The sequence below is a fragment of the Leptopilina heterotoma genome, unplaced genomic scaffold (genome assembly GCF_015476425.1).
Source record: "Leptopilina heterotoma isolate Lh14 unplaced genomic scaffold, ASM1547642v1 Lhet_13, whole genome shotgun sequence".
NCBI classification, from domain to species: Eukaryota; Metazoa; Arthropoda; class Insecta; order Hymenoptera; family Figitidae; genus Leptopilina; species Leptopilina heterotoma.
In genome coordinates, this window is record NW_025110848.1 from 2,343,457 (window position 1) to 2,370,405 (window position 26,949).

Genomic DNA, 26,949 nt, shown 5'->3' on the forward strand with positions numbered 1-26,949 from the left:
AAGTTTTTAATGGTTTAACGAATTTAATTAATAACCAGTGTTGCCACGCTTTTGCTCTTTTCAAATTCCCTGACTTTTCCAGGTTTTTTCATTTTTAAATAAATATTTAATCATTATTATTTTTTTATAAAGAAATTAAAATTTTCAAAAATTTGAAATTCAATAACTTATAAGAATATTATCATAAAACATGAAGATATCGATAGTTTTTTTTTCTTCAGGTCAGTTTTTTTTAATAATTTTTTAAAAAGTTCTTTCAGAATTTTCAAATTCTTTTGTTTACAATTTCATTTTAGGAAATTTCGATTATTCTGACATTCCTCAATTAAATATATTAGAAATTAAAAACTTTAAATAATTAAAAACAAATTCCATTAAATTTTTTGAAAAAAAATTAATTCTACAGAATTTTTTAATTAAAAGTATAAAAAGTTCAAATTTTCAAAGATTTTAATTTGAAACCTTTTGAAAATTCAATTATTTCAAAAAAATCCACGCTATAATGCTTTCAATATTCAATTATAATCGAAAATAATGTAGGATTTATAATAGTGATAACACAAATACTTTGAAATATATGAATTTAATAATAATAATTGTTGAAAGTTACAAAATACAATTCTTTGATAAGCGTCTTACAAAAACAATGTTGCAGCGCGTCGTGTCAATTTCTATATTCTAACCTAAAAAAACTATGGTAATCAATAATGCATCCGCATTATTGATCGATGGCGCTACGAACGATTACCGCCAATTTCAAATAAGTATTTCAATACAAAGTACAGGATGATTATTTTCTACAACTCGGCCATCCTACATTGTCATACGCCACGAATGACTAATTTTTGGAAACCCACGGTTTCATGTATTCTGCGCAAGTGCTTGTGTTCATAGGGCCTTCACCATTGCCAACGCGTTTTACATCATAAGTGTTATTGAATTTCACTTTGGTGATTTTGTAAGGACCTAAGTACTTAAGTTTCAACTTGCTACCCGGAATCATTTGGGTGCGTTTAATGGCTACGAGGTCTCCTTCTGCGTATGTCGATGGTTCTCTTCTGCGTAAATTGTAGGATTTCCTATTCTCTTGCTGAACTTTTAAAATTTGTGATTTAGCTTGTTGTCGAAGATCGTTCCTTGACTCGTCAAGTTGATTTTGCCACTCTAACTCTAAAATTTCTGCCAATTCCAAATCATCTGCTCGTCGCATTTCCACTCCAGTAAGTAAGCGGAAAGGAGTCATTCCAATACTCCGTTGAAACGTCGAATTCAAGGTCTGTTGAAGTTTATTAACGTGTTGGTACCATTTACTTGGATTGTCTATACACATTTTCGATAAGGTTGGTATAATGACACGGTTAATGCGTTCAACTTGTCCATTAGCCCTCGGTAAACCAGTTGTTATTTGATGGTGTTTAATTTTCTCTTCGTTACAATATTCTTGAAATTCTTGCGATGTAAAGGCAGTGCCTCTATCCGAAATGATACGAACAGGATTTCCAAATATGAATTTTTGTCTGTTCAATCGATCTATGACTTCTTTTGTGGTAGTTGATTTTGTTGGGTAAAGCCAAACGAATTTCGAAAAAGCATCAACTACGACCAGTATATGCTTATACTGTTTACTAGTAGACTCGAGAGGTCCCAGGTGGTCAATGTGATAGGTGTGTAGTGGTAGGTCAGTTTTGTCGCTGTTATTCAAATAACCCTCTTTACGTCCTCCTTTTCGATTAATGACCAAACAGCTTACACAATTTCCTATAAATTTCGATACCTTATCTGATAGTGAGGAGATGAAATAATTTCTTCGAATAATTTCTTCCGTACGTTTGGCAGCAAAATGGCCACGCTGATGTGCTACACGGATTATTTCTTCTTCCATACAAGCAGGAATCACCAGTAAATCATCTCCATTTTCGAACTTATGAAGTAAACCATTTCGCATCACGTAGTTATCATTCAGTCCGTCATCAAGGGAGTCGACGATTTCTTTAATTTTCGGATCGTTCTGCTGTGCTTCTTTAAGTCGTGCGGTTATATCGTCGATTTCGATAGTAAAAACAGGGTAGCGACTTAAAGCGTCCACATGCCGCATTCTCTCGCCAGATCTGTGTTCTATGGTGCAAGAATATTCCTCAATAAGCTGCGCCCATCTCCAAATTTTGGGTGAAATTTCCTTTTTGTCCATTGTCTGCTTAAAGGCTGCACAATCTGTCACCACTTTGAAGTCGATGCCAAGCAGATAGACTCTGAATTTCTGTAAAGCACGAACAATTGCTAAGGCTTCTAACGTATAACTAGTCATTTTCTGTTCTGCGGGTGTCGTCTTATGGCTTAAGTAATGTGTTGGGTGAAACTTGTCGTCATCGGGTGAACGTTGTAACAAAATTGCCGCGGTTCCGTCTTTACACGCGTCAGTGTGTAATTCGGTTTCGTGTTCTCTATCAAAAAATTTCAATACAGGTTTTTCTGTGAGTATCTTTTTTAAATTTGTAAAGGCTTCTTGCTCTGAAGGACCAAATTGAAATTCCTTGTCTTTTTTCATCAAGTCGCTTAACGGTTTCGCTATTAAGGAGTACTTATTTATAAATTTTCGGAAATATCCCGTGAGACCAATGAAACTTTGTACATCTTTAACTGATTTCGGCTTCGGAAAATTGGTCACGGCCGATATTTTCCCAGGCGAAGGATAAATTTTTCCGTCTTCGATGACTTGCCCTAAATATTCGATTCTCTTTTTCAAAAGGTGACATTTCTTTTTGTTAATCTCGAGTCCATAGTCGCTAGCTACTATTAAAACAGTTTTCAAATTTTCTATCGCTTCCTGTTCGGTTTTCGCCAATATAATTATATCATCAAAGTATACGCATACAATTCCATTATTTATTAGAGGCCTAAAAATACAGTTAATGAAGCGCTGGAAAACTGCTGGTGAAACGCAAAGGCCAAAGGGAGCCTTCAAGAAAGCATACTGCCCTTTGTGTGTTACAAATGAAGTATACTTCTGACTTTCCTCGCTAACGCTTACATGAAAAAAACCGTTTTTCAAATCCAACGTACTAAATATTTTCGAATCTTTTAAGGCATCAATTAAATCTTCTATTAACGGAATAGGATATTTATCTTTTATAATAACTTTATTAATTCGTCGGTAATCGACACAAACTCGATATGTGCCGTCTTTCTTTTTAGTTAGTACTATAGGGCTTGCGTAGCCACAATTAATTGGTTTGATAATTTTAGCCTTTTCCCACACTTCAACTTGATCATCTACTACGTCACGCTCAACAATAGGTAAACGTCTTGGACTAGAATAAATCGGCTTGTCGTCATTTAAATTTATAGTTAATACAATTTCGGTAGTCTTAGTTTTATTCGGTTTATAACTTATTAAAAGAATTTCCGCTTGTTTACAAATAGAATCATCATCGAGAGGACCAACGTCGATTTCAATTTTTTCTGTTAAAGTTATATTTCCCAAAAATACATTTTGTTCGCATTTTATAATTTTAACGCCATTTTTATCGACTCGAACTTCTGCTAACGGCAATATATTACGGCCAATAATACATTTCATAGGCATAGAATCTACTGACACTACATCAAAATCCAAATTATACGCTTCATTGTCGATAAAAGTCTCTGCTTGAAAAGATCCCTTAGTCTCTACTTTGCCGCCGCCGAAACCTACTGCTTTACATTTCGAGTCTCTTAAATTAATTAATTTAAATTTTTCGAAAACGTCTTCGCGTATTAAGCTTAAAGCACTGCCGGTATCAACGAGAGCTTTCAGGGTTTCACCTTCTACGACTACTTCTTTATAACACGAATTTTCTTTTTCAGAATAAACAAAATCTATCCTGTTTTCCGTATTCGATGGACTAGATGTTTTTGCACCTTTGCAATTTGACGCTATATGCCCGAACTTATTGCATTTAAAACATTTAGTACCCTTCTCTCGACTTTTACACTCTCTAGAAATGTGCCCCGATTTCCCACAGTTAAAACATCGCGTCGTTTTATTTTTCGCACTGTCAGTCTTTTTATCGTCCATTGGTACGTCTTTTTTCTTACTTAACTGTGTGTTTGATTTCATATTAGATTTTCTAATTTTTTCGTACGTCTTTAATTTAATCTTAAACTCGTCTAAATTTTGGGCATCATATAAAATGGCTTTATTATTGGGATCATCTCCCAATCCTTCGATTACATGTTCGATTAGAGCCTCGCACTCTATTTTACCTCGTGAAGCTAATTCGCGCATAACCAAAAAATATTCTTGAACTGATTCGGAATCTTTAATTTTTCTTTTAGCAAGCATAGAATGTAATTTAGTGCTAGATAATTTTGTCGAGAATTCTTTTAGTAAAGCCGTCTTTAACTTTTTCCATGTGACCAATCCTGATTCACCCTGAATAAAAAGTTTCGCTAACCCCTTAATTGACCTTTTGGCAAAAACAACTTTTTGTAAATCAGACCACTCGAATAATAATGCCGCGTCTTCGAATTCAGCTACCCAACGTTCCACTGATAAACTATCACCACCGTCAAACTCACGAATCGAATCTTCGACGTCTTTAAACCCCAGGGAAAAATTGACAGGTTGCGCTCGTCGAGTATTACTTACATGAGGGTTTCTTTGTGTTTCTGCATTATTTACGTCTATTTCCCGATCTACTTCATTTTCAGAACTATGGTTCCCTTCGTCTGTTTCGGAATTATTATCGCGTCCGGTATTTTCGTCATTTTGCCCGCCACCGCCTGCAAATTGCCCGTTCTCGTCATCGTCATCTCCATCGCGATCTGTATCGTCTTCGGAATTGTGCCCTGCCAACGAATTAATATCCATTAGTGCACGAATAATATTTTGCCTAAGCTGCTCTTTGCTTGAAGAATAATCTAACCCCAAAATGTTGCAAATAGATGTCAAATCTCCTACAGAAAACGTACTAGCATAATCTACTTTATCATGGAATTCAGGTGAATCGTCGGAAAATGTGAACCCAGAAAACTCACGCAATTTACTTCTATTTTTGCGGTCTCCTTCTTCTTGAAAAACTAACCTATAAAGTGCACTTATTGCGCTACGAGAAGCCACTTTTAATTGTTTTTCGATATTCTTAATTTGAACTAATTTTTCCATTTTTAATTTTACAATAAGATTGATCTCAATAAAATAAATACAAAGTCATAAATAGAATTATACTTATCAAATACGTGATGACACTGCGATCTGTTGTTTCGGGGTTTACACAATGACCTTACTTGAACGTTGATTTCCTTTAATTTTCCGATGTTGAGATAAACATACCATACGTTGTCGTCCTCGGTTGGAATTGGAATTTACTTCGTTTCTGGCAAATATCTGCTTCTGGTTGTGGAGAATCTCGTCTTGGAATATGATTGTTGATAATCTCGTCGCTTTCGTCTTAGAATTTTGTCGCCTTCGTCTTCGAAAAATCTTCCGTCTTTGAAACTTTATCGTCTTGGTTTCAGAGAACAGCTACCTGCTACTTCCTTCGTCTTTAGATCTCGAGAATGATCGTCTTTTCAATCTCGGCGTCGTTGATCACGTAACTGCTTAGCTTATTCTCCAAATACGTTAAAATCTGATAGCGTCGTTTTGAGCTGCTTGTTCCGTCTTCGCGTCGTTTTCTTTTTCAAAGGATAATTATCACTATCCCACTTCTGACACCAATTTTGTAGGATTTATAATAGTGATAACACAAATACTTTGAAATATATGAATTTAATAATAATAATTGTTGAAAGTTACAAAATACAATTCTTTGATAAGCGTCTTACAAAAACAATGTTGCAGCGCGTCGTGTCAATTTCTATATTCTAACCTAAAAAAACTATGGTAATCAATAATGCATCCGCATTATTGATCGATGGCGCTACGAACGATTACCGCCAATTTCAAATAAGTATTTCAATACAAAGTACAGGATGATTATTTTCTACAATAATTTTAACTGAAATTCATTTTTAAATCAATATTTATTAGAAAATTCTGCGAGAATACAGTTATTTCACTACAAAAATAAATATTGTGTTAAATAATTAATTATTTAAATGTTTTTTAAAATTGAATTTTCATACAGAATTTTATGAAGAAAAATTTAAAATAATTTAATTCTCACTTAACAAATTTTAATACAATTTTTAACAAAAATTTCATTTTTCGAGAAATTTAATGAAAATTGTATTGAAAATAATTGAATTTCAGCCAAGAATTTTATTTTTTATAAAGATAATTGAAATTTTGACGTGAATTTTTGTAAATTTTTTAACATAATTGGAATTTTTCGAAGAATTATAATACTTTTGGAAATAATTGAATTCTTGAGACGAGTTTTATTAAAATTTCTTTTTAAATAATTGAATTCTTTTGTGAAATTTTATTCAAATAGTAGACAGTGAAAATAATTGAATTTTGCCAAATTTTTTAAATTAATTAAATTTCTACGAAGAATTTTATGAAAATTATTTTGAAAAAATTTTATTGTTACAAAGAATTTCATTATTTATGAAAATAATTCAATTTTTTGAAGAAATTTAATTAAAAAATGTATTGAAAATAATACTTAAATTGTAACAAATAAATTGAAGCAAAATTTTTTAAAGTAATTGAATTTCTTTGCTGAATTTTAATAAAATTTTTAAGCATATAATTACATTTTTCGATGAATTCCATTAAAATTGTATTAAAAATTAAAAATAATTGAAAGTCTGTGATGAGTTGTATTATGTATTTATGAAAATAATTAAATCACTAAAAAAATGTTATTATTTATGAAAATCATTGAATAGTAATTTATGAAAATAATTTGTAAATAATAACCCAGTTTTTCTAAGGATATTAAAATTGAGACAAAAAACGAATCAAAAGTGTTGCGAAGCAACATTTTGATCCATTTTTTTGTCTCAATTTTGATATCCTTAGAAAAACTATGAAGTCAATAATAAATTATTCCTAACACACTCGAAATTTTATTCCAAAGAATTTAAAGAACCAAATATTCCGAAAACGATAATTTTCAAAAATACCTTCTTGAAAACTGATATTTTAAATTATATCCATAAATATAATGTTTATAATTAAGTTTTTTTTCTTTTTCTGTCGAAATGTAAATTATAATTATTACAGTAAATCAAATGTAATTAAGAAAAACAAAAAAAAATTCATTACTTCTTTCTCTTTAATATATTCTCCATAGAGATTTTGCCAGTAACTTATAGCAATATGCAATTTCGCGTACAATATTTGCAAAGGTTTTGTGATTTTAGTAATAGTCTCTGATACAAACACAACAGCTCGAAGCGAAACTATCGCTAACATTCTCGTATCTATCTCTCCGCATAAGTACATTTTAATTTCCGTCTTTATAATGATTTTTTAATACGCTCTCTCGCAACTGATTCACTAAATACTAATGTCAGATAAAAAAAAACAACCACAATCTACAAAATGAGATATGTTTCCATTAAGGTTTCCATTTAAATTAAAATAATTGTCATTATGTATGTACCATGTATAAAAATCAAAATCCTTTTGATAAACTACACGAAAGCAGCAACAGAGGAGAAAAGAGTTTGTTTTTAAAAGTCATTATGAGAATTTTTGAAAATCGCAAAAATCTATTTAAATTTTAAATATTTTAAATAATGTGTGAAAATAATTTTAAAATGTAATATAAATTAATTGTAACCATGTAATGGAAATGTAATAAATAAAAATAAACTGTAACAAAACTTAGGAAAAAATGAAAAACAATAAAATGCATTATAGAACCTTATTAAAAGTAATTAGAGCTAATTGAAGCTGATACAGGAAAGTCTAATTTTAAAAAATGAAAAGGAAAGTAGAAAACGTCCTAAATTTTAGGGCTGATTCAGTAAATGTTCCTAAGTAAAGAAAAAATTATAATTAATAATTAATAATTAATAATTAATAATTAATAATTAATAATTAATAATTAATAATTAATAATTAATAAATCATAATTAATAATTAATAATTAATAATAGTACAGCAGATGGCATTATTATAAAAAAATACTAGAAATTAATGGAAAATTCCAAATAAAAAAATCAAGGTGGGTCTTCTAAGAGTATGATACGAAACTTATAATTATTTGCGAATGACGAATATATTAATCATCCTAATAAGAATTTTTAATTCTCATAATTGAACAGCCGGGTCTAATGCATCAAAACGTGAACTAGGCGGAAGACAATTCTGCAAGGAAACTTAGAAATTTATTAACCCCGGAGACTCATTATGTATACCCAACAATTTCTGGATCACATCCAAAGTCCTGTGGAATCTCATTGCTCTTAATATTCCCTTCTATTTATGTTACTCATAAATAATAAACTGTCAATAAATTTAAAACAAATTGTGAGCCGAAAAAAATTTTCTAAATTTTAATAAATTACAACCGATTGTAGGGCGAAAAAAATATTTTCCCAATTTTCAGTGAATTGTTAACAATGAAAAAAATTGAAATTGAAATAAAAATTCAAATTCAAAATTCAAAATTCAAATTTAGAGATCTGAAGAAAAAAGTACACAAGATAAAAAATAGGGAACTATTTTTAAAACGGGAAAAGCAATTCACTGTTGTAAAACTCGGTCACCTTAAGTTCGGAATTCCTTTACTGGATAAGTTCCATTTTTTTCAAACAGATGCACTTCATTCCCTTTTTTTATTTATTTTTTTTCTCATTTTATTCCCCATTTTTTACTTTCACTTCTTTTGAATTTATTGAGCATTTATTTCTTGTTCGTTGCCAAAAAGTGAATGGCAAAATACTACCATTACATTTTTAATGGAATGAAATAATCGAATTAACAAAAAAATTTTCATATACGTGAAAGTACATGTACTATAATGGATTTATTAAGTACTCACCGAACGAAGCGAAAAAGACATACGTTCTGCTTTATGGCCTGTAGGTCATTGGGCCGACATGAGCTTCCGGTCGATAGAATCATCTACTGGAAAATAGAAGAATTTTTTTTTTTTTATTTTTTTTTTAAATTCCCGCTCGTTCAAGTGGTAAATGAATCTCCTCGAAACGCAAAATAATGTAAATTAATTATAATTTAACGCAAATTAAATTTAACCTGTTCCAATATAAAATCTTTTCATGTGTGAAAATTTCAATATACAAATAATATTACAATTATTATGATTTAGTTGAGAGGGGAATATTAATTAATGTCGACAGTAAAATATTAAATTCAAAAATTAATTAATACGAGAAATTACAATACACATAAATATTAAATAACAAATGTACTTTTAAATATTAATTACATATTTATTGATGAATTTATATTTCTAAAGTTTCGAACGTTTAAATCAATTACACTTATTATTTTGATACTTGGTTTAAATTTCCAATTTCATTAATAAAAATACAATTTTTTTTAAATTGAAAATATAATTATTCTCAATAAATTAATTTTGAAATTTATTTTATTTTTCAAGTGATTTTTGAAAATATTTAAATAGCAACAATTTTCATCTATTGGAATGTTCAAAACTTAATAAAACATATTTCTTTAAAAACAAGATTATTTTTTTAAAAAATTGTAATAAAATTCTTTATAAGAGAAAATTCTATAAAATTTGTCGAAATTTAAATTGTTTAGCAATTATTTAATTAATTACCTTCGGGAATTCAATTATATACAAAAAATGTTAATTAAAATTTTTCAAAATTTTTTATTTCCATTATTTAAAACTTCAATAAACTTGTTAAATAAATATTTAATTATTTGTAGTAATATATTTTTTCACAGGGGTTAAAATTTCTTTAAATTTCAATTTAAATCTTTGAAAATTCCATTACTTAAAATTCCATTATTTTCAATTTAAATTGTTAAATTAATTTTGCAAAATTCTGATTATTCGAAAATTTTGCAATTAAATGTATGTTCAAAACTTCCAAAAAATTACTAATAAGTGACTAATTTTAAGAAACTTTGAATCAAAATTTTCCAAAGAATTAAATTGTTTAGAATTTTTAATTAAACTTATTAAAAATTTTAATTTTCAAATATTTCCATTTAAAACTTTTTGAAATTTAATTATTTTTCTACCATAACTCAGTCAATATTCAATTACTTTCGAAAAATTTCAAACCAAATTATTTTCTAATTCAATTATTTTCTACAATTTTCAGAAAGTTCTTTGAGAATTTAATTATTCAAAAAAGAAATAAACATTTACTTAAAATTCAATTATTTACAACTCAATTTTTCAAAATTTTGATTATTTGAAAATTTTCCAATTTATTGCATATTTAAAACTTTAACTAATCTCTTTTTTTTTGGAAATTAGTTGAGAAAATACTGACAGTTTTTGGAAATCTGAATATTGTTCAAAATTTTGAAATTTAATTGTTTCCAGTAATTTCTACTGCAACTCTTCCGAAATTTAATTTCCCGGAATTTTTTAATTAAAAGTTTCCTCTAAATCAATTATTTTGAATGATTTTCAGAAAGTTTTTCTAGAATACAATTGTTAACAGACGAAAATAGAAATTTTTTATGAAAATTTCTTTTACTATTTGCAAATAGTAAAATCTTGACTTAAATTTATCGAAACTTTTACTATTTCAAAAAGTAAATTTTACTCCATTCGATGTAAATTTTTTGAAAAATTTCTATAATATAGTTTAATTTTTGAAATACTAATATTTACTCATTCGGAAATAGTAGAAAATCGAAACTGAAATGTTCAAATGTTCCTAATAATTTAGATTTTACTCCGAAAGTAATAAAAATTTAATTTATTCCTTTCTTTCCATGTATTTTTATTTTTTACATTTATATTGTTTTTATTACTTTGAATTATTAATTTAATTTTTATTCTTTTACATTTTTTAATTTTTTTTCTATATTTTATTCCTTTATATTTTTATTTTCTTATTTATTTTTTAGTTTCATTTTTTCTACACTTCTTTTTCTTTGTTATATTTTTATTTTGTTTTATTAATTTAATTTAATTTTTTTTATTCCTTTACATTTTTATTTTCTTCCTTATTTTTATAGTTTCATTTTTTTCTACACTTCTTTTTCTTTGTTATATTTTTATTTTGTTTTTTATTTTGTTTCTCTATTTTATTTTAATATTTTGTTTTTTATTGTTTTTTATTTTGTTTCTCTGTTTTATTTTAATATTTTGTTTTTTATTGTTTTTTTATTTTATAATCTTATTTTATTTTAATATTTTGTTTTGTATTGTTTGCTTTTATTTTTTTTATTTTATTTTTTTATTTTACTTTTTTATTTTATTTTTTGTTCTTTTATTCTGTTTTTTATTTTATTTTGTTTTTATTTAATTTACAAATTATGAAATAATTTTTCGCTGAATAATTTACTTAATTTTTATTTATCCCTTTTTCATTTAATTTCCATTATTTTCTGGCAGAAGTAAATAAAATAAAATAGTTTATATATATACAAATTTCGTCGAATTTATTTTCGTGAAACTTATCTCGGATGTACAAGTTCGTTGAGAAAAGATTCAGTGACGGCATATTTATTGTAATGTCTCTTTGCGATACAGCAAATCTTTGAAAGAGTGTATCATGCGATATTCGTTCTTGAGGTATAGGGCGGATTTTTTTTCCTTTCCTTCCTTCTTTTTTTTTTGCTTTAAATTATTCGATCAATACACTTTCAAAAGAAAATGTATTGCTCATGAACATTTGCATAATGATTGCCTTAAATTCAATATACAACCGTTGCATTCTAAGTTTTAAAATTACTGTAATAAAAAATTCTATTGCAAAATAATTAAACTTTAATAATAAATATTAAATAGAATAAAATTTAATTTATTTAAAATTCTTTAAAAGTTTTAAATTTAGAAAATAAATAAAATACAAAGTTGGACACAAAAAAAAAATTTGTTTAAATAGGTTCGACTGTAATTATTGTATTATTGAAATAATATTCAAACATTTTTTTAAATTTTGCTTTTCTCAATGCTGAAATATTTACTTTAAAAATGTCTATCAATTGAATGTCAGAAAAATAAGTTCGCAGAGAAGATGCGCCTTATTTAAAGTGAAATTGATATTTAAGCATCGTAAGCTTACGATAAATGTATATACAATATAATATACAAAATGTCAGGATTAAATGTACAAGAAATTTCGTTGAATCATTGTTCTGCATCAGTGAATGACTAAAGGAAAATGAAGGTTGTCATAAAGACAATAAACTTTTGTTATTTTGTGTGACAATGCAACGTGCGTCGTCTTTGCTTCAAAATCTTTGTTTGTTTAAATTGCGTGGTTTAATTCGCGAATCTAACTGTCAGTAACATATATTCTTGATTCTTATATATATATATGGCATAAACTGTGAATGTAAGTTACACACAGATGTTTTATATGGTGTAGTGGTTTTTCGCAGAAAAAGGAAAAATTCTCTTTTGTAGAAACACTATTTCACCTTTATCACCTTTGTTTGTCACAGTAGCTCTTGCTAGTTACAAACAAAAGAAAAGCAGATACTGAATTCACTTTGGTTTCCTTTCCTTTTATTCTCTCTTTCCAGAAGCTACTGAAATTGCCAATTTACACACATTTAAATTTCCTCTTTTTCAAACAATAGAGAAACAAACAGAAAGACAAATAGAACTGTTTACAATTATCATTTACATTAAAAAAAAAAAAATGAAATATTTTTTTTTTTTGTATCAGTGGCAGAAAATATTTTTATAAACATTATTCATTGTTAATCTAGAGAAATTCCTGATGGAGGTTTATTTAATTTCGAAAGGGGATTGATAAAGCTTATATTTACATGAAGCAACATTTTTTCATTACCATATATTTGATAGTGAGTAAATCTCGTGAAATTATAATTAACGCCAATGCGATGCGTTTATGATTATTATTGATCAGAATGTTGTTGGCATCGAGAGAAAAAAAAAGGAAATTACAGACGCAAAATGTAACTTCACTTGCAACAGATGGTATAAAGCCCCCCTCCTCCTACTCCCCTCAAACCTACCACACGAGTAAACCATGATTAATATCCCTCAGATCAATAATTATTTTCAAGCGTAACAACACTCCTCCACATATCATTATTTTAACGCAGGAAATTGTGTTCGTCCGCCTACTTTAACATTTCTTCGTCACTAAACATGCATGATTAAAATACCTACCTACCTTTTTTAACTTTAAGTCTTTTTTTCACTAAAACTCCAAAAAAAGAAAAAATTATTTTTTTTTTTTTTTTCTACGGCAAAAGTATTTCAAATTTTCAATAAACGCTCAAAAATGAGAGAGAGAATTACACGCATCCATATATGAAACTTTTTGAACGGAATATATATTTTTGTTTCAAGAGAAAAAATACATTTAATATTTCGTAATATTAAAACACGAATATTTTTTTTTTATCAAAACGAAGTATGAGTGTTATCTTCTCAATTAAAATATTGCCCCTTGTGGTCTTTAATATTACACTTTCATTGCCATATTAAATGGGCATATTGCACAGAGAAAGGATTTTCAATTATATTCAAAAGAGGCGGCAGCGGCGTGGTGGCCCTTGAAAATGTTTCATTCCATCGTGTCATCCCGACACCAAAAAATGATACGCACCTTGACATATTCATAATGCCTTAATATATTAATGCAATGAGACTCTTAACACGTAACCAGTGGCAGAGATCAAATGTACATATAATGAACCATAATTAAACAAATTGACCGAAAAAAAGGAGAGGAAAATTTCTTTTAGTAATTATAAAAAAGTTCCTTTATAGTTAACATATATGTCAATTATCACGCTTGATTTTTAAGTAATAATGTAATTAATTTAATATGGCAATAAATGTAGCTATATTGAAATTAATTTTTTACAGAAAAAAAATTAAGAATACGAAAATTTTGTTTTTAAGCAAACATTAATAATGATAATAATAAAAAAGAAAATGATAAACAAAATAATAATAAGGGTAAGGTATAGAATTTACACGGTCGGAAGTTAAAATTTAAATTGTAGGTGGAACTGCTGTTATCAAAACTAATTTTGGCGCTAACTTCCAAAGTCAATTATTAATTCGTGGTTGCCACAAAAATTTAATTTTCTTTTTCCCTGATTTTTTCTCTGACCCTAGAGAATATTTTGATTCACCCTAAAAATTATTAGATACTCAAAAAAATGTTTTATTACATTTATTTATGAATTGCTTTAATTGTAAAATTATTTGAAAACATCAATAACTTCTTTTTTAAATAAATATTTAATAATTATTAATTTTTTCTTTGACAATTTTCAAATGCATTTGTTTACAATTCAATTTTACAGAAATTTTCATTATTCGGGTATTTTTCAATTTAAATATAGATTAGAAAGTAAAAACTTCAAATAATTGAAAAAAAATTTAATTAACTTTTTCAAAAAAATTAATTTTACATAATTGTTAGTCACAAGTATGGAAAATTCAAATTTTCAAAGATTTTTTAATTCGAAACCTTTTCAAAATTCAATTATTTCTAAAATTTCATACCTAGGTACAATGCTTTTAATATTCAATTATTATCTAAAATTTCAACTAAAATTCATTTTTAAATAATTTTTTTATTAGAAAGTTCTACGAGTATTCATTTTAAAAATTCAATTTAAACCAAAATTATTTAAATATAAATATAAATTTATTGAATAATTGAATGTTTCTTAAAATTGAATTCTCATAAGGAATTTTATCAACAAATTTTTAAATAATTAAATTTTTTCAGTTAATTTCAATCTAATTTAAAAAAAAAATTTAATTTTTCGAGAAATTCATTTAAAATTGTATTAAAAATAATTTAAAATCTGCGATGAGTTTTATTATTTATGAAAATTGAATTACTGTAAGAAATTTTATTATTTATGAAAATACTTAAATTATTGTGAAGAAATTTTTAAGAAATTTAAAAATGATTAAATACTTGCGTATTCCATTAAATTTTTTTTTTTTTTTGATAATTGAATTCATATGGAGAATTTTATTAAAATAGTAAATATTAAAAATCATTGAATTGAGAGAAATTTTTGAAAATAATTGAATTTTGGAGAAGAATTTTAAAATTTATCAAAATAATTGAAATTTTAAAGAGAATTTTTAAAAAATTTTAAAAATAATTGAATTTTGTCAAAGAATTTTATTACTTCTGAACATAATTGAATCTCTGTAAAAAAAATTTATTATTTATGAAAATAATTGAATTATTGTGTAGGAATTTTTTTTTAATTTGTAAATAATTGAATTCATGTGAAATTTGCATTATTTATAAAAATAATTAAATGTTTGTGTAGAATTTTATTAAATTTTCTTTTAATAATTGAATCTCTTTAAAAATTTTTATTATTTATGAAAATAATTGAATATTTGCGTAGAATTTTATTAAGTTTTTTTTCAATAATTGAATTCTTTTAGAAAATTTTATTCAAATAGTAGATATTAAAAATCATTGAATTAAGGAAAATTTTTGAAAATATTGAAATTTTAGTAAAATTTTTTTAAATAATTGAATTTCAGAGAAGAGTTTTATTACCTATTTATAAAGATAATTGAAATTTTAGCGAAAATTTTTAAAAATTTTTTAAAATAATTGAATTTCTGCGAAGAATTTTACCACTTTTGAAAATAATTAAATTTTGCAAATATTTGTAACTTCTGCCAAATTCATAAATAAAATTCTTCTATAAATCCATTATTTAAAGTACCTAATTAATTAAATATATATATATATTAAAAAATGTAACTAATTTCAAAAGAATTTTAATGATTAAAATTTTTCAAAAATCTAAGTTCTTTAAAATTTCTAATTAAATTCATTCAAAATTGAAACATTAAAAAATTTCAAATTGTAACCTTTTGACGTTCATCTATTTATAAAAATTGTAAACGCAACTCTTTTGAAATTAATTTCGAAATATTCAAGTAAAATTATTCATAAAATAATTTATGAGTAACAATTTTATGATAGTTCTTCAGATAAGTTAATTAAAAAGAAATTATTGTTAGAATTAGAAAACATTGAAGGTTTTACATTAGAATTAGTGGTAAGTAATTTTATAGTTTATTTGTTATTTATAACACAAAAATTCAGAATTCTCTTATGAATTCTAAAAATTTAATTTTTTCTAGTACTTTTAATAAAAATTCCTGACTTCCCTGACCTGTGGCAATCTTGTAATTGTTTACTTAATTGTTTATAAACTTTTCTGTTCCTATTCTTTATTTTCTTTTTTTGAAATTCATTGAAAAATTATGTAAAACATGTTTTAGAAAAAAATTAATTAAAAATTTGAATAGAAAAGTACTTTTTCATTCTAAAGAAGCTTTTATGAATTTCATAAATTATAAACCAATTTTTCAATTTCATTTTTTTTTTTTCATTTTCGGGGAAAGTTTTCACGCCATTCAAAGAGAAGTGAAAATAGTGGACATATAGATGACTCGTTAAAACAAAAATCTAAAGCCAAGCCTGTCGTCATGATTACGCAGTACATTTGCAACTTGTACAAATGCACTATGCAGCAAGTATGAGTATGATCCTTTGTATAACGAGATCAAATGTCAAGGTAAAACCACGCACGCACTAATTGGGAGACTCTGGCGATGCGATGCGCTCTCGTAAAATCCTGTCGATCCGGTTTTATTCAAGCGTGTATTCTACCCATATACACACATATATATATTATATATTTGCATTTCCATAATATATACAACTATATATGTATACATTATATATACACATTCAAAACAAAAACGCGTGCGCGAGATGGTTGCATAGAAAGCGTGCGCATCTCAATAGCGCGTGAAAGCATTTTGAACCATTCAAGAGGGAGAGAGAAAGAGAGACCGATTTGTCGCGGATTAATCGCGTTAATCTGACCAGTATCATTTCTGCGCAACATTTCCCTGCCTGTAATGATCACATTTGCGAAATGGCACTGCAATTTGTTCCCATACACCGAAACTTAAAATGTTGCTGGAATTACGACTATATATAAAATTGCTCTGCTTCCATATTTAAAAAAATCATTTTTTTTATCAAATAAATGTACAAATTCTTTATACAATAAAATTGACACTACTTAATTGTTTTCAAAAAGAGAAATAGAAAAAAAATACGCAGAAACAAAAACAATACAGGAACCGAAAAAAATTAAGAAACAAAAGAAGACAGGAAAACAAAAAAAATACGAGTCGAAAAAAATAGAAACAAGAAAGTACAGAAACTACAAAAATATACGGAAAAAAATCTACAAACGAAAAAATACAGAAAAAAGAAATATAAAAAACCAAAAAATACAAGAAAAGAAAATACTGACCCGAAAAATAATACAGCAACCAAAAAAAAAATACTGAAACCAAAAAGAAAGATACCAAATAAAATACAGAAATCAAATAGAACACTAAAACAAAAAATACAAAAATCAAATAGAACACTGAAACAAAAAATACAAAAATCAAATAGAATACAGAAACAAAAAATACAGAAACCAAAAAAATAGTGAAACGATAAATAAATACAGAAACCAAATACATTGAGTAAGAAACAAATCAAGATTTTACTGCAGTACGTGACTAAATTTTCGAAAACTAGAACATAAAAAACATTGTTGAAATGTCAATAAATACATGATAGATGATGCGAGAAACGATTTAAAGAAGAGGAGAGCAAATGGAATGTATGTGGTAAAATAGGCTTCGAAGGATCTTTACGCACGACCTCACTAACGCTTTTGTCCGCTGTATTGTAGTAAATGAAAGATGAACTCGAATATTGTGCAATTTGACGAAGTGCTCTACTAAGCAATCATCAACGGGCGTATAAAAAGAAAGCATATTTACATCATTCCCATAGCAATCGAGAATAAGTTAGATGCTACGAATTATAACCAACTCATGAAGTTACATCAGCAATGAATATAAGATGCGCGCACTCATTCGTTCTTCTTCTTCTTCTTCTTCTTCTTCTACAATATATCCATTCAGAGATAAATTGGTACATACAAAAATACACACAGTGCAATAATATATTTAAAAGGACATTTCATCAATTCACACTCATTCCAAAACCAGCTCATTAAATCCTCCTCTTCATTACATGCAGGAAAAAATTGAATATAAAGCAACTTTTACTATTTGTTAAGTAAAATCTAAACTTTCTGAAGTTTATGTTCACTTTTCAATCATTCAGTATATTTCAACAAGAGTTAATTTTACGAATTTTTTTATTTAAATGAAAAAATTTGTTTCGAGGAAAATAAATGATTTTGATAGTGTTTTGTATTTGTATTTTAGCTCTGTTAAAATTTATTCCGGAAATATGGTAAAATTTGCCAGACACAAAAAAAATTTAGAATCAAACAAAATACAGGAACAAGAAAAAAACAAACAAAAAAGAATACAAAAGCCAAGAAGGCTTTTGTATTTTTTTTTGTTTGTTTCTTTTCTTGTTCCAGTATTTTTATACAGAAATAAAAAATGTATTTAAAAAAAGGAGTGAAGAAATAAAAAAATATAGAAACAAAAGAAATACCAAACATTTAAAATAAAATGCAGAAACCAAACAGTACAGAAAAAAAACAAAAAATACAGAAAAGAAAAACAAATGGAGAGACCAAAAAGAAAAAATAAAGAAAAAAACAGAAACCTATATAAAAATACAGGATCTAGAAAATACTGAAACAAAACAAATAAAAAAACCAAAAAAAATAATTAAACAAAAAAATTCAGAAATCTAAAATGTATACAGAAATAAATACAGAATAAAAAAAATACAGAAACCAAAAAATTATACAAACAAAAAACAACAACAAAAAATACGAAAGCCAAACAATATACGAAAACCAAAAAACTACCGAAACATAGAAATATAGAACCAAAAAAACAGAAACAAAAAAAACAATAAAATTACAATAATATAGACCAAAAAAATACAGAAAACCAAAAAAAAAAAAAAAAAAAAGAAACAAAAAAATGAAGCCAACAAATAAAATATACAGAAACAAATACAGAAGAAAATTCAGAAACAAAAAAATATTAAAACTAAAGAAATGAAGTAGGTGTAAAAAAATACCGAAACGAACGAAATACAAAAACCAAAAAAATAGTTAAACAAAAAAATCCAGAAATCTAAAAAATATATAGAAAAAAATACCGAATAAAAAATGCAGAAACCAAAAAACTACACAAACAGAAGAAAACAATAAAAATACAAAAGCCAAAAAATGTACAAAAACCAAAAAAGTAACGAAACAGAAATATCGAACCAAAAAAACAGAAACCAAAAAAAACAATAAAATTACTAAAAAAAATATAGAAACAAAAAATATATGTAAATACAAAAAACAGAAGCCAAAATAACAGAAACAAAAAAATACAAAGGTAACACTATAAAAACAAATAAAAAATTTTACAGAAAAAAAAATGTAGACCAAAATACAAGAAACCCAAAAAAATAAAGAAACTCAAAAAAAATAAAGAAACAAAAAAATGAAACCAAAAATTCAGAATGCTAAAAAATACAGAACCAAAAAAAAAATACAAAAAATAAAGAAACGAAAAAAGTAGAGAAACGCAGAAATACAGACCAAAAAGTTCAAGAAAAAAAAATTTTAAACACAGAATCTAGAAAATACTAAAACAAAAGAAATAAAAAAACCAAAAAATAATTAAACAAAAAAATCCAGAAACTTAAAAAATATACAGAAAAAAATGCAGATACCAAAAAACTATACACAAACAAAAGAAGACAAAAAAATACAACAGCCAAAAAATATAAATACAAAAAAATACAGAAGCTAAAATAACAAAAACAAAAAAAAGAAACAAATCAAAAAGAAACAAAAAAAGGAAGCCAAAAAAAAATTTACAGAAACAAATACAGAAGAAAATTCAGAAACAAAAAAATATTGAAACTAAAGAAATGAAGTAGGTATAAAAAAATACCGAAACAAACGAAATACAAAAACCAAAAAAAAAATGGGTACAATAAAATACAGAACCAGAAAAAACTAAAGAAACCATTAAAGTAGAGAAACTTAGAAATACAGACCAAAAAAATACAAAAAAATTCAAGAAAAAAAATTAAAAATACAGAATCTAGGAAATTCTAAAAAGAAAAAAATTCGAAAACCGTTAAAAAAAATTTAGAAATAAAAAATACAGAAACCAAAAACAACATACAGAAATTAATACAAAACCCGAAAAAATATAAAGAAAAAATGAAGAAAACAAAAATATTTAGAATCAAAGAAAATACAGAAAAAAGAAATAAAAAAATAAAAATATTTAAAAGTAGAAAAAATATAAAAACCAAAAAAAAACATATTAAAAAAAATGGAGAAATAAAAAAATACAGAATAAGAAAAAAAATTAAAAAAAAGAACATACAGAAGCAAAAAAAAAAATAAGATACCTTAAAAATACAGAAACAAAAATGTACAGAAAGAGAAAAAATACAGATACAAAAGGTACGAAAATTGAAAAAAAAATTAAAAAACAAAAATTACATAAATTCCAGTCAATTCAGATTCCACTACAAATCTAGTACAGTAAAAGTAACTTTATTCACTTTTTATCCTCTCAATCAACTACTTTTCTTTAAATATTCTTTTCTCATAGTAATATTTACCAAACGCAAAATTCTAAAGGAAAAGTTACCCTTTAACCCTATTTCTATAAAAAAAAATTCTCCTTTTCAAAGAATAGAAATATTATGCAAAAAAGATGACGACAACAATGCAGAAAGAGAAAAAAACGTACATTTTAATAAAACGGAACATAATTTATAAGTTTCGCGTAAGACTTTGTATTAAAAGTCTATGATTAAAATTGCTTGGATTCCAAGAATTTAATAAAGTCTATAAAGATCCTTTCCTTATAACTTTGAAAGATACGATATATACGTATACATATCTTCATAATATTATGGGAAATTAATTTTCTACAATGTCGATAAATGAATAGTGCTATGAAAAAGAAAAAAATAGTGGCGGATTTCACTTATAAAATAATTATTGTATTCAAAAAGGAATTTGACCGCCGGATATTTACAGAGTGACTTACTAGTATGTTTATATAACATTAAGTCAGAATCCTTTCCTTTAAGCGACCATTCATGTATAGAGAGGAAAAGAATTCACCCGCAGAGTGAAATTACGATCGTTGGATATACAAATACACACACATATATATATATATATATATAAATACAAACGGTTTAACCCATGTGATGTATAACTGCGTGTCCACGAGACGACCATATAATAATTCCCGTTTGGCAATGCGATAATTCGAACCCATGAATCGAGAGGAAACTGCTGCAAGTCTCTTCCTCGTTCTAAAAATAAAAACAACCCTTTTTTTCGGTTTCTTTTTATTTTTCGGGAGGGGATTTTTTCTGTTTGTTTTATAACTTTCGCCATTGGCACACGCGACATACAAATTACGAGGATACTGATAAAAATCGACGTAACACATTTTTAGTCAAACAAATCGAAAAATAAATAAATAAAAAGACAACTATTGTACCTTCCACACTGATAAGACATATAAGCGAAACAAGTTCGGACAATGGGAATGGATAATCTTGACTAACGTTTGCATATATATATACCTGTTTACAATTTCACTAAATTTTCAAATTGCACAATATTGGGTCTTGAATGTTTGAAAAAAATTAACTTTTTTAAAAATCAGAAACTCGAGATTTTGATTAGTTTAAATTTTAAAATAACTAATTGTTGGTAGAAAATTTTTGTTTTTGCAGTTGGTGATTAATATCTTAATATTTAGTAGACATTAACAAATTATTAGTAGAAATGAACTGATTATTGGTCGAAAGTAGAAACTGACTAACTATTAGTTGAAATTAACTGATCATTCGTAGAAGATTACAAATTATTACTAGAAATTAACTAATTATTATTAGCAGAAAATGAAAAATTATTACTAGAAAATAGCTGATTATAAGTAGAAAATTAATTATTAGTAGAGATTAACTAATTATTAGTAGAGATTAACTAAATTTTGGTAGAGATTAACTAATTATTTAAAAAATTACTAATTATTATTGACGAACAGAAGATTTCATTATAAGTAAAAGAAATTAATTTTGAGAATTAAAAGAAACTAATCTAAATCGTAACTAAATTAATTATCTGTTACTTTAGTTAAGTACACTAATTTTTAATTAAATGATTGGAAAAAATAACTAATATTTGCTTAATTTACATAAATAATTAAAAAAAAAATTTTTTTTAAACATTTATTGGTAGCTGCTCACAGGTAAATAAAGTACTCATTATTACCCTAGAGAAATAATGGCCACTTTTTTGACCAGCTGGTCAATGAACTATTTGTTTTTAGCTAAAAAAGATGAAAATACAAATTATTATTCAATTTTTCAATTTGAAAATTCCCTTTTTTCTAACTAATTTAAGACCATAATTTTATCATTTTTTAAAAATATTGTTTATTTTTTATATATAAAAATTATGATTTGAAATTAGTTTTAAAAAAAAACAATTCAATTTTCATTTAAAAAAATTTAATAATAATTGTATTTTTCAGTATTTTCAGCAATAAATTTTTTCATTTGACATTTTTTTTTGAGCATTCGAAAACATTTATATTCTACTATATTACGCATAATTTTCAAAATAAGGCTCAAACCTAAAATCACTTAACTTAAATTTCACATAATATGAACATTTGTCATAAATTTCATTTCACACAAAATTCATTTGACATAAATATCATTTGTCTGAAAATTAATTTAACACAAATTTTATTTTAGACAAAACTCATAACATAATTCCCATTTCACATAAAAATCATTTAACATAAATTTCTTTTGACATAAAATTCATTTAACGTTAATTTTATTTGATATAAATTTCATTTGACATAAATTTATTCGACATAAATTTATTCGACATAAAATACATTTGATATCAATTTCATTTGGAATTAAAGTCATTTAACATAATTCTCATTTGACATAAAATTCTGTACCATAATTCTCATTTGACATAAAATTCACTTGACATAAAATTCATTTAACGTAAATATCATTTAACATAATTCTCATTTAACATGAAATTAACTTGATATAAATTTAATTTTTCATTAATGCCATTTAACACAATTCTTATTTGACATAAAATTCACTTGACATAAATTTCATTTAACGAATTTCAAGTGAATTTTATGTCAAATAAAATTTGTGACAAATGAATTTTAGGAGAAAATAAAATTTATATCAAATATATATTATGTCAAAAATGACATATATATGATAAACAAATTTTACCTCAAATGAATTTTCTGTCAAATAAAACTTATGTCAAGTAATTTTCATGTGAAATAAAAGTCATGTCAAGTGTATTTTTACGTTAAATGGAAATTATGCTAAATGAGTCTTATGTCAAATAAAATATATGTTGAATTAATTTTACGTCAAATACATGTATGTTACATAAATTTTATGTCTAATGAAATATATGTCAAATGAATTTCAAATTAAATGTTTTTTTATACCAAATAAATTTTATGTCAAATGAAATTTTGTTAAATGGTTTTATGCCAAATGATTATTATGTTAAATAAGATTTCGGGTGTAGTCATGATTTTCAAAAATTATCTTAAAAATAATTTTATGGAATATTTAAATTATTTTCTCTAGTTAAAAATATTGATGTACCCTCCCCTTAAAACTGCTGTCACATTTTTTTTTCGAAAAAAAATACAAAAAAACGAACGTACGCAATAATTTGATATTAATTTTTAAAAGTTGAAAATTAAGCTCATAATTACGTTGAAAAAGAAAAAAAATACTATATTCGCCTTTTTCTTTTTACATCGTGGTTCTTACATAAACACGTTCATATATGTATGTATATACATGAATACATAGAGTGTGCGGCAGCATCAGGAGCAGCAGCAGCAACTCCCAGGCGGACTTGCGGCGTGATTAAAAGTTTCCAGCCGACGTCTAATACGTGATTAAAATGTCGATCTCTTTTCGTCGGAGAGGGTGTACTTTTAAATTATGTTGATTTAATTACAGCAAATCGAATCTAATGATGCTTGAGTGCTGCAGAAAGTAGAGAAAAAGGAGAATAAGAAAAGAAAAGCAGAGGGGAAAAAAAAGAGAGCGCCAAGAAAGATGTACTCTCTTCCTCTCTCTCTCTCTCTTTCTCTCTGCGCTATTCCCTGAAAAATCCAAGAATCTTCACAAGATGAAGTAATCCGTGATTTACCGATGCTCAAAACGAGTGTATAATTATTCATAAGCTAATTTTCTAATTCTTTCTAAATTAGTCATTATTCGGTGAATGAGATTAATTGTCCATTTTCCGCGCACAGAGAAGCAATATTCAGGACGAAAATTAGTGATTGTAAATTAAGTTTTACTAGGAAACGTCATTTTGGAATTTCTTGTACAAAACAATTGTTATTATATCTTTATTTTCAGAGAATAAATAATATTCTTGAAAATAATAAATCATTAGTCCGTTTAATTTTGATAATCAGTTAACAATAATTCTCATTATGGATCTGTGATTATTTTCTTCTACAATCGATTAAAAAATTATTCTCAAAATTTAATTAGTAATTTATTAATAATATGAGGCTTCGGATAGAGTAATCGGTACAATGATGAGCCATTTAGTTAAAATATACAAATTAGTAAGAAATTACATGAAAACATTTTAATAACTGTGGTTAAAAAAAGAATTAAGAATTCTTAAAAAAATTGAGCAGCAATTTTTACGTTCAGAATTATGTTGTCTTTCATTATAAATTTTAATTTAATTACTTATTTACGTGTTTTTTACATGTCTTTCGGGACACGTAAATAAACAACTAAATTAAAAGTAATGACGAAAGGCAACAAAATTCTGATCGTAAAAATCGCTGCTCAATTGTGTCAAGTTTATTAACTACAGTTTATAAAATCTTTTGATCTAAGATATTTCTTATTATTATTTATATTTTAAGTGGGCAATAACTTCAATTCTGAATTTACTGAATTTAGACAAAATTCAATTATTTTCCAAATTTTTAGTTAGAATTCTTCAAAAATACGATTACATTTCAAAATAATTTTTAAATGAAATTATTCAAAACTTTAATAATTTTTCAAAAATAAGAAATATTTAAATATTATTATAATTTTACAACAATTGAAATTTTTTAAAGACAGATAATTTAAAAATCTTCTAAAATTTAATTATTTCCAAAAATTAATAGTTTAACTTCCCTAATGCTAATACTAATAGCTTCTAATATTCAAATTATTATCTAAAATTTGATTTGAAATTAATGTTCAAATCAATTCTTCTTAAAAAGTTCTACGAGAATTTAATTATTAAAATATAAAAATAAATAATTAATTGAATAATTGATTATTTCTTTAAACTGTATTTTTGTAAAGTATTTTATAAACATTTTTCAAAAATAATTGACTTCTTTCAAAGGATTTGAAAAAAATGTTTAAGAATAATTGAACTTTTCGAAGAATTTATTTAAAACTAATTTATTTAAAATTTTTAAAAATATAATTTAAATCCTGCGAAAAAATTTATTTTAATTATTTATTAAAATAATTGAATTCTTGCATCGAATTTGATTAAATTTTTTTTTATAAATAAATAATTGAATTTCAGTGAAAAATTTTATTATTTCTGAAAATAAATGAATTCTCGCAAAAAATTTTATTAATATTTTTATTTTCAAAGATCTTAATATGAAACCTTTTCAAAATTAAATTATTTCTAAAAATTCATACCTATAATGCTTTTAATATTCAATTAGGGGAACATAGTCTAGGTCGGCCACCTTTTTGACTTTTGTTTATAACTTTTTTTTAAAAATGAATTTGGACAATTGAAGTATATGGTTGGAAAGTCCTGTTTAATAGGAACATTTTTTCTGTACAAAGTAAATTGACAGGTTTAAAAATGAAAAAGTTATAAAGATTTAAAAAAAAAAAAATTTGTAGTCCAGGTTGGCCATTACAGTCAAGGTCGGCCATGTTTAAAATTCAAAGGGCATTAATCGTTAAAAAATAAAATAACATGTTTGGAGTTACGGAAAATTGATTCTTTATTGTTTACAGTTTGTAACTTAATGAAATAACAAAATAATAAAAATAAACAATATAAAAAAATAAATATAAATAAAAAAAAGTTTTGCACTAAAATATTAATAAAATTAAATAAAAATATTAATAAGATGATCAATTATATTATGAGTTATACAGAATTGCAGTTTTTGCAAATGAAGTAGCTCGTCCTCAACTTTGCGCATTTTAAACACATAGTGGCCGACCTTGACAGTAAGTAACATTACCGAATTGTTGTAACCATAAAGAAATACGTTTCGGGATTCGATTTTTTACTTTGTTTTTCTTTCAACCATGAGTCCCACAAATTTTCTGCATACTTGCCTTGACGATTCAATTTGTTTTTTATCTTTTATTAATGGTTTTTCACATGATGCACAAAACTTTTTTTGAGCTTTTTTTGTACCGACGTCACAGAAAACACAATTTTCGATTTTCCGAAAATGTAATTGAACAAAAAGTTAGGTTTCACTAAGACAAGCTTCGACAAAAATGCGCGTAGGTGGCGCTAGTGAACTTGACAAAAAAACGCGAGTGGCCTACCTAGACAGTAGGCCAACCTTGACTACATTCCCCTATTATCTAAAAATTTTAACAAAAAATTCATTTTTACTTTTTATTAGAAAATTCTACTAGAATTAAATTATTTAAATATAAAAATTAATTTATTGAATAAATCAATGTTTTTTAAAATTGAATTCTCATAAAGAATTCTATCAACAATTTTTCCAATAATTAAATTTTTTTCTCCGAATTTTAATCAAATTT